The sequence below is a fragment of the Colobus angolensis genome, unplaced genomic scaffold (assembly GCF_000951035.1).
Source record: "Colobus angolensis palliatus isolate OR3802 unplaced genomic scaffold, Cang.pa_1.0 Scaffold553, whole genome shotgun sequence".
Lineage (NCBI taxonomy): Eukaryota > Metazoa > Chordata > Mammalia > Primates > Cercopithecidae > Colobus > Colobus angolensis.
The window spans coordinates 608,416-618,707 of record NW_012119077.1 but is presented as its reverse complement, the minus strand read 5'-3'; positions in this window follow the sequence as shown (position 1 = coordinate 618,707).

Genomic DNA, 10,292 nt, shown 5'->3' with positions numbered 1-10,292 from the left:
AGTGTTGGAAAAACTGGCTAACCATATGCAGAAAACTGAAACTGGACCCCTTCCTTACACCCTATACAAAAATTAACTCAAGATGGATTAAAGACTTAAGTGTAAGACTAAAACCATAAAAACCATAGAAGAAAACTAGGCAATACAATTCAAGACATAGGCAAGGGCAAAAACTTCATAACTAAAACACCAAAAGCAATAGCAACAAAAGCCAAAATTGACAAATTGAATCTAATTAAAATAAAGAGCTTCTGCACAGCAAAAGAAACTGTCATCAGAGTGAACTGGCAACCTACAGAATGAGAGGAAAATTTTGCCATCTATCCAACTGACAAACAGCTAATATCCAGGATCTACAAGGAACTTAAACAAATTTACAAGAAAAAGAACAAACAACCGCATTAAAAAGTGGTCGAAGGCTATGAACAGACACTTCTCAAATGAAGACATTTATGAGGCCAACAAACATGAAAAAAAGCTCATCATCACCATCATCACTGGTAGTTACTGAAACAGGAATCAAAACCACAATGAGATACCATCTCACGCCAGTTAGAATGGCAACCACAAAAAAGTCAGGAAACAACAGATGCTGGAGAGGATGTGAAGAAATAGGAACAGTTTTACACTGTTGGTGAGAGTGTAAATTAGTTCAACCATTGTGGCAGACAGTGTGGCGATTCCTCAAGGATCTAGAAGCAGAAATACCATTTGACCTAGCAATCCCATTACTGGGTATATACCGAAAAGATTATAAATCATTCTACTACAAAGACATAAGTACACATACGTTTATTGCGGCACTATTCATGATAGCAAAGACTTGGAACCAACCCAAATGTCCATCGATGGTAGACTGGATAAAGTAAATGTGGCACAAATACACCACAGAATACTATGCAGCCATATTAAAAGGATGAGTTAATGTCCTTTGCAGGGACATGGATGAAACTGGAAACCATAATTCGCAGCAAACTAACACAGGAACAGAAAAACAAACACCACATGTTCTCACTCATAAGTGGGAGTTGATCAATGAGAACATGGACACAGGGAGGGGAACATCACACACTGAGGTCTGTCAGGGGGTGGGGAGTTAGGGAAGGAATAGCATTAGCAGAAATACCTAACGTAGATGATGGATTGATGAGTGCAGCAAACCACCATGGCACATGTATACCTATGTAACAAATCGCACATTCTGCACGTGTCCCCAGAACTTATAGTATAATTTTAAAAAAGAGGGATACTCTGACATAATCACAAGTAACAACAGTTTTATCACTCTATACAAATCAATTCTTACTATACAACTTGGTCTTTCAATAACCCAGAATAATCAATAAAATTAAGCTTCAGGGGAATAAGGAAAAAAATAGAGCTATCAGATAATGTACCTTAAGGAGTATCTAAAATTCACAACAACCTCACCATCTCAGTTTTAATCCCAGGACAAAATATTTTATTAATTATTAATGATTATAAAATAAACTAATTTCATCAGTTGCACTCTATTCTGTGTGTGTGTGTGTGTGTGTGTGTGTGTGTGTGCACACGCATACTGATCCTAGGTTGTGAGGATCCATATTTTTCTTTCCGGGGTGTCTTTCCATATCTGTGTGCTCATAGAGGTATATCAATTTGTCAATGAAAATGTTACTGTTTCAAGCTTTGTTACTTGTCTTTATTGTTAATAGCACAAATTTAAGTCTTACCCAGAGTGTGCTGGAAAATGTGGATGGATATTTATTTTCTGGTTATGTTATATTTACCACTGGAATATTTCTAGCATAAATGTAAAACAGTATATCCTCCAACTATTTATTCCATTAGCTTGTTTCTAGTTTATCTTCCTAGATATTCAATTTTTGCTTATTAGACCTCAATAAGCTCAGAAATGTCACTTCATAGATTCTACAAAAAGAGTGTTTTGAACCTGGTGAATCAAAACACAGGTTCAATTCTTTGATATAAAAGAGCACATCACAAAGCATTTTCACAGATAGCTTGAAATACGCAAACTGTAACCACTGCCTTATATATGGATTACATAATATATTTTTATAATATATTTTAATATTGATGGCATCATGATTCTGGCACCATATGAGGAAAATGGAAGGGATTCATGAAGAAAGCAAAAAGAAAAGCTCCATCTGTGCAAAAATGTACATCTCTTAGCCAGATCAGATGAAGATCTTCCCAGGGTAGTATAGCATGATCAGAGGCAAAAGTAAGCATCATTAGAAGTTATCTGTCTATTGATTTTGTAAAACAGTGTTTTTGAAAGTCTTTGAGGAAACAGGTGTGACCTCTTACAGAGGATAACCTGAACGAATGTAGAGTCTGTGATGGGGTTGGAGTAAGTCCTCTGGGTGTCCACAGTAGAGGGTAGAGACAGCCAAGAAGGCTTTCCATCACCTCTGCCCTTCTTGCCAGCCATGTAGTGGAGGCAGCATTGCAACCACAACACAAAACACAAATGGAAAGTCAATCCATACCCTCTCACACACAACTACACAATTCAAGTTCAAGAACTGATAGCAGACTATTGGACATCCAGGCTAATGTCCTCCTTTCAACCTCTTCCTTAGAGAACAATATTGTAGGATGGGGAATCTCTCCCACATTGATGGCCATTTTATTTTTATTTTTTTACGTTTTCCAGATTTATTAAGATATAATTGGCAATTAAAAATTATATATATATTTAAGCTGAATAACTTGATAATTTGCTATACCTATGCATTGTGAAATAATCACCAGATTTGTGAATTTTGTCACATATATATGTATATATGGCATATGTAATATGGATATGTAATATAGATATTATAAATGTAATATAGATAAAATCATACAGTAGGTAACCCTTTGATAGTGGCTTCTTTCACTTAGCATAAGCCTTTGAGATTCATATAAGTTGTTGCATGAAATTCAAGTAGGCTGTTCCTTTTCATTGCTAAATAGTATTTTAATGCATGACTCTACCACAGTTTATTTATCCATTCAGCCACTGCAGAAAATTTGGACTGAGTCCAGTTTGGGCAATTATGAAGTAGTGTTTCTACCAATACTGACATACAGGTTTTTCTGTGAACATAAGTTTCCATTTCTCTAGGGTAAAGGCCTAGTAGTTGGCTTCCTTGGTGAAATGGAAGTTGTATGTTTAACTTTATAAGAACATGCCAAACTGTTTTCTGGAATGGTTGCACTATTTTGTATCCTTGCTAGAATTGTAGGAGAATTCCTATTGCTTCACATCCTTGTCAGGACATGGTATGGTTGTTTTTGGAAATTATTTTGGTTATTCTTATAGATGTTGCCCATTTTATGTTGTCACAGAACCACAGAATGGGTAGTTGACAGAGAAAAATACATGAAGTTTTTTAGTTTTAGAGCCTTGGAAGTCCAGTATCAAGGTGTCAGCATCTGATGAGGGCTTCTTGCTGTGTCACCCCATGCAGAAGGTGAAAGGACAAAGGAAAATATATGAAAGAGAGCAAGAAGGGGCCACACTGACCTTTTACAATGAACCCACTCCTGTAATAACAGCATTAATCCATTCATAAGGGCAGGGCCCAGGACACAAGCCTCTGTAACCCAGGCTTGTGTGCAGTGGTGCAATCATGGACCACTGCAGCTTCGACTTTCTGGGCTCAAGCAGTTCTCCCACCTAAGCTTCCTGAATAGCTGAAACCACAGGCACACACAACCATGCCTGGATAATTTTTTGATTTTTTGTAGAGTTGGGGTCTCATAATGTTTCCCAGGCTGCTGAGCTCAGGCAATCTGCCCACCTCGGCCTCCTAAAGGGCTGGAATTACAGGCATGAGCCACTGTGTTTTGTCATTTGCATTTTTTCTTTTCTCTTCATAAGTTATTGGGGAGCAGGTGGTGTTTGGTTACATGAGTAAGTTCTTTAGTGCTGATAAAGAACATGAATAGACAATTAACAAAAGAAGACATACAAATGGTCCACAAACATATGAGAAAATGCTCAACATCACTAATGATCAGGGAAATGAAAATCAAAACTGCTGTGTGATACCACCTTAGCCCTGCAAAAATAGCCACAATAAAAAAAAAAAAAAAAATAGTAGATGCTGACATAGCTGCGGTGAACAGACAACACTTCTACACTGCTGGTGGGAATGTAAACTAGCACAACTACTATGAAAAACAGTGTGAAGATTCCTTAAAGAACTAAAAGTAGAGCTACCATTTGGTCCAGCATTTCCACTACCAGTATCTATACATTGGAAAATAAGTCATACAAAAAAGATGCTTACACACACATGTTTATAGCAGCACAATTCACAATTGTAAAAACGTGGAACCAATTCAAATGCCCATCAATCAATGAAAGAATAAACTATCATATACACACACACACACACACACACACACACACATACATATATATATAATTACTGAAGACATACTACTCAGTCAGAAAAAGGAATGAATTAATGACATTTGCAGTGACTTGGATGAGTTTGGAGACTATTATTCTAAATGAAATTTTTCAAGAATGTAAAATCAAACATTGTGTGTTCTTACTCATAGATGAGAGAAAAGCTACGAGGATGCAAAAACACAAGAATAACACAATGGACTTTGGGGACTCAAGTGGAAAGGGTGGAAAGACAGTGAGAGAGAAAAGACTACAAACAGGGTACAGTGTATACTTCCCAGGTGAGGGATGCTCCAAAATCTCACCAATCACTGCTAATAATTGTCATTTTAAATGAGCTTAAGAGTTATTTTTGTCAGGCTAAGAGAATGAAGAAAAATATTTATGGGTGGTGGGTTCAGGTGTATCACTGCATCCAATTTCATTGACTATTTGATCTTGATGTACCTGCTTTTTTTTTCAGCCAATCTTTGCAGATTGAGGTAATGTGAAAATCATGAGCAGAAGACTTTATGCCATTGAATGCCATTGAGAGTGTCAATGTAACAAAGGACAGCTGTTTGTTTTTCTTCTGCTTTTATACGGGCCAGTATCAACTAAAGATTGCCAATTTTTAAGACCTTACTTAAGGATGCAATGATTAGTAAAGAAAATTCAACAATCTTATGTTTATGTGATAACTGTCTTATGAGGGTATGCTTCAGGGTACAAAAGGGGTGAAAGGTTAATCTGTCGCTTTGTTTTCTTTTTTACTTTTAATTTTTTTTTTTTTAATTGAAACAGGATCTTGCTATTTTGCCCAGGCTGGTCTTGAACTCCTGGGCTTAATAAATTCTCCTGCCTTGGCCTCCCAAAGTGCTGGGATTATGAGCATGAGCCACCATTAAGACTAATTCTGCTCTCATGTAAATGTACTGTCAGTCTCACAATTTGAAATCTGTGGACTTACACTGCCTTCTATCTACTTTAGCCAAGTCCAGGTATCAAATGTGGTCAGTGGTATACTCTACATCCAGTACCCTCCAGAATTAGAATATTTTTGGTTAAAGGGACTAATTTTAAAAGATGGCTGACTCACATATTACTTAAGATCTGTAAGTTTAATGTCATTAAAAATATTTTTTTTGCTTCCTACTTTCATCTTTTTTAGCTTAATTTTCAGTCATTTGAAGATTTCTAACAACCTTTTATTTATATCATTCCTACATGCTTGGGCATTGGTTTTGCTAGACACAATTATCCCAATATTAGTGACAAAAATGAATCTTAATGATAGAGTTGTATTGTGTGTTCAGACCAAAATATGTGTGTGTTTATGTTGTGAAGATGTTAATACTTCATGAACCACATGAATGAATTGAGAGTAAAGAAATGACAGCTCTCGAGAATAAATGTGCTGTAAATAATGTAATGTAAAGAATGTAAGTAATATACACTAAGATTGAGGATTAATAGGACCAGTGTAAAAAGATCATCCAAGTTATCTTTCTAATTTCATTGGTGGGTAGTATTAAAAGCTTCTTTATTATTTACTGATTCATGAATTGTAGAAATTGTGAAAAGTAAAGAAACAGCTTTAATTATTTCTAAGAATTTGTGATTTAGATCTCTTACGTACTTGTGAAACTTGAAGGGAACTCCTGGAGCAGCTCTCCACAAGTCAGTCAAGGGATTCTCAGGACTGTGGTGCAGGACATGGACAGAATTGACAGATATCAAGATTTTATTATGAAGCCAACATGATGTCCAGTCCATATTCTATAAATAAATTAGTACTAGATTGAAGAATGAACTATTCTGGTAAATCAAATATCCAGGAATTAAATTATCATATTATTATATTTAAATTGTTACCAAATAATTAGACTATAACAAAAGATACTTACAGATAATATATTCAGCATTAACTTGATAAATTACATGGAAATTTTTCATGCAAGCTGGATATTGTTTCCAGTAAGCTATTGATTATTACTTAGATCTATATGTGACGTATCCATCTCACTAGTCCAGATATCTCTTGAAAAGCCATTCTGAAGTTTCAAGATATTGACAAGTAAATATAACTTATATTGGTTTGATTTTATTTTTGAATATGTGCTCTCCTGCTGTAAGTAACAGCAAGCTGTCAAAGTTCATCTTTAAAAGAATGCAGTGGCTCTAAAGTTATATTCAAAATTTACTGAACGTTATTAGAGTCATTATCATGAAGTTCAGTTTTTTCTACAATACAGTAGTATAAAGATGCCAGTTAATAGATAATGATATATGATGAAATGTGAATAAAGTTGTTTTGTCTCACTAAAATTGCACACCATTTTCCTTAATTGTGTATGCAACAGTATCTTTCCTTTATCTCCTGAATTTCATAGTATAATATTAGATGTTGTTAAGAAAGCAAAATAAGTTTTCAAATTATTCCACATAAAGCAAGCAAACTAAAATATTCCAAAGGCAGATATAGTAATGTAATGGTTTTCATTAAAAGAAATAAAAATCTCCAAAACTTTTGCTCTTCAAATTTCTCCCCCTACATTATGTACGTAGATTCTACACACATAAGGTCTGTGACAGAATGCTAACTTATTGCATATTATGATTTGCTTCCCAGGACAATATATATTTGGATGGCTACATTTCAATTTTGTGAGAATTATCATTTATTTTCCCTGATTAGGCTCACCAGTCTTTCCTCCTCTTATGTGAGAAACAATTTAGCTTTTCCATCCCCAAGACTTGAGTGCCTTCACAACAAAGGACCACATGATCATCTTTAAATTGTACACTTGGCTCTTGTAGCCTTAAGTCTCTCCTATCTCACACCATAGCTTCATCATTTGCATTATTTTAAAAATCTCTTGCATCTTTAGTCTTTTCAAAGATTCAATTATACAAATAGTCTTGAATTTATGCCTGTGTTCATTGTGTGACATAATTTTCAAAGAGTCATTTTACTTCTAATCAGGAAAATTTGCTTTTTGAGATGTTTAGGAATTATTCTATAAGGCAGGTTGGAAAATGATTTCTGTAAAAGGTGAGATAGTAAATATTTAAAGTTTTTCCTCTGTCACAATTATTCAAATTTCCCACTGTAGGGCAAAAGCAGTCATAGAGAATAGACAAACTAGGATGGATGTATTTCGTTATAAGTTTATATATAGAAACTGAAATTTAACTTCATACAATTATCAAAAAAATATTATTTCTTTCATTTATTTTCAAACTTTAAAAGTACAAAGCTATTAGCTTGCAGGTCATTTCAAAAATAGGAGGTGAACCAGATTTAGCACACAAGCTGTGGTTTGCAATTCTTGAGCTAAGACAAAGGAAACCAAATATATATAGCTTAATGTAATGTAATTTAATTTAATTTAAAATAGTTTTAAATTACATAAAACACAAAATTAAAGCATTATAACATATTACGTATAGATAATAACATTATCAAATAACATAACATTACAAATAAAATTACTCTTTCTATATTCCCTGAAATAGATGGCATCACTTTATTTGTTGTTTTTTTAAAAAAATCCTATCAATGTACATGCACACATATCAGTTTAAAAATTATAGTACAAATAGTATTGTAATTAAAAGCAGCAAATCAAATACCAATGTCTCATTGTTGAATCTCCTTTTACTATTCTTCTTATTCATTGTTCTATCTTAGAAGAAATATTATTGTGATATGGGAACTCCAAAACACCATTTTCTAATTTTATTTTTATCATTTTTTAACTACTTTTTGAGAGCTGAACTTGGCAGTCTTTCAAAGTATCCAGTTCAAACATCCTCATTTTCAGTACTTCAGATAATCATGTATGTCAGAATAACATGATTAAATTACTTTTTGATTTATCAACTTTCCTATGCTCTATATTCAACCTCTCATCAAAGTATCCTCTTTTCATTTATTCATCAAATGAACTTTGAAACTTTGTAATATTTTAAAATTTTTAGTTCATATTCTATTAAATATGAATGATTCTTTTCTTCACAACCAACATGTTTTTATGACAATTATAGATGCTTTAAGATATAAAACAAAAAATATAGTGTCAAAGTAGGATATGTGTTTTATTTATTATTGTTACCAAATTGCTGTTACCAATTATTTTAATGTTTATCATTTCTGCTAAGATTATAATACAGAAGAATTAAATAAAAGATATAATAGTTAATAAACCAAATATCAGTGCTTTATTTCTGTGCAACTTTTCATTTTCCAGGCTGCTACATAACAAAAGTCCTTTGTAGTGGCAGTAGGCAGGCTTGGGCTTTCGGCGTGTCATGTGTATGCCGCTGATGTATGTTTATGGCTGAACTTCTCCAGTGTATCACTCAATGAATCAGTGGCCTGCAAGGGTCATCCAGGAATCAACCTCTTGTTCTAATCTGGATGCTTTGATATCTATGATTGAAGCACAACTGCAGCCTTGGAATTTCTCTAATCTGCTTTAATTTGTTATGGCTACTGTTTTATGAACCTCGTATCTTCTTGTTTCAACTTATTTCCTTGATTTGTTAGAAAGCATCTTCTGGTAGCTTCCTATGAAAGTATGCATAAGAGGTAGATTTTTTTGAATCATATCCTGTCTTCATTTTTCATTTACCTTTGAAGTGTGTAACTAGACATAAATGGTACACTAAAAATCACTTTCCCAGTGTGTTAGTCCATTTTCACACTGCTGATAAAGACATATAAAAGACTGGCAATTTACAAAAGAAAGAAGTGTAATTGGATTTACAGGTCCATATTGCTGGGGAAGCCCCACAATCATAGCAGAAGGCAAAGAGGAGCAAGTCATCTTGCATGGATGGCAGCAGGCAAAGACAGAACCAGGAAGACGCAAAAGCAGAAACCTCTGATAAAACCATCACATCTTGTGAGACTTATTCACTACCAAGAAAACAGTATGGGGAAGCCATCCCCATGATTCATATTATCTCCCACCGGGTCTGCCCACAACACATGATAATTTTGGGAGTAAAATTCAAAATGAGCTTTGGGTGGGGACACAGAGCCAAACCATATCATTCCACCTCTGACCCCTCCAAATCTAATGCCCTCACATTTTAAAATCAATCATGCCTTCGCAGCAGTTCCCGAAGGTCTTATGTCAATTCAGCATTAACCCCAAAATCCACAGTCCAAAGTCTCATCTGAGACAAGGCAAGTCCCTTCCACCTATCAGCCTATAAAATCAAAAGCAAGTTAGTTACTTCCTTGATACAATGAGGGTACAGGCATTAGGTAAATACAGCCTTTCCAAATGGGCAAAAATGTCCAAAACAAAGGGACTACCAGCCTTATGCAAGTCCAAAATCCAGCAGGGCAGTCAAATCTTAAAACTCCAACATGATCTACTTTGATACCATGTCTTGCATCTGGGTCATGCTGATGCAAAAGGTGGGTTCCCATGGTCTTGGGCAGCTCCCTCCACTGTAGCTCTGCAGGGTACAGCCTCCCTCCTGGCTGCTTTCCAGGTCTGGTGTTGAGTGTCTGTGGCTTTTCCAGGCACATGGTGCAAGCTGTTAGTGGATCTGTCATTCTGGGGTCTACAGGATGGTGGCCCTCTTCTCACGGCTCCACTAGGCAGTGCCCCAGCAGTGACTGTGTGTGGGATCTCCAACCCCATTTTTTCCTTCCACACTTCCCTAGCAGAGGTTGTCCGTGAGAGCCCCATCCCTGCAGCAAACTTCTTCCTGGGCATCCAGGCATTTCTATACATACTCTGAAACCTAGGCAGAGATTCCCAAACCCCAGTTCTTGACTTCTGTGCACTGTCAGGCTCAACACCAGTTAGAAGCTGCTAAGGCACCCTCTGAAAACATGTCCGAGCGCTATGTTGACCCCTTTTTGGCAAGGAAA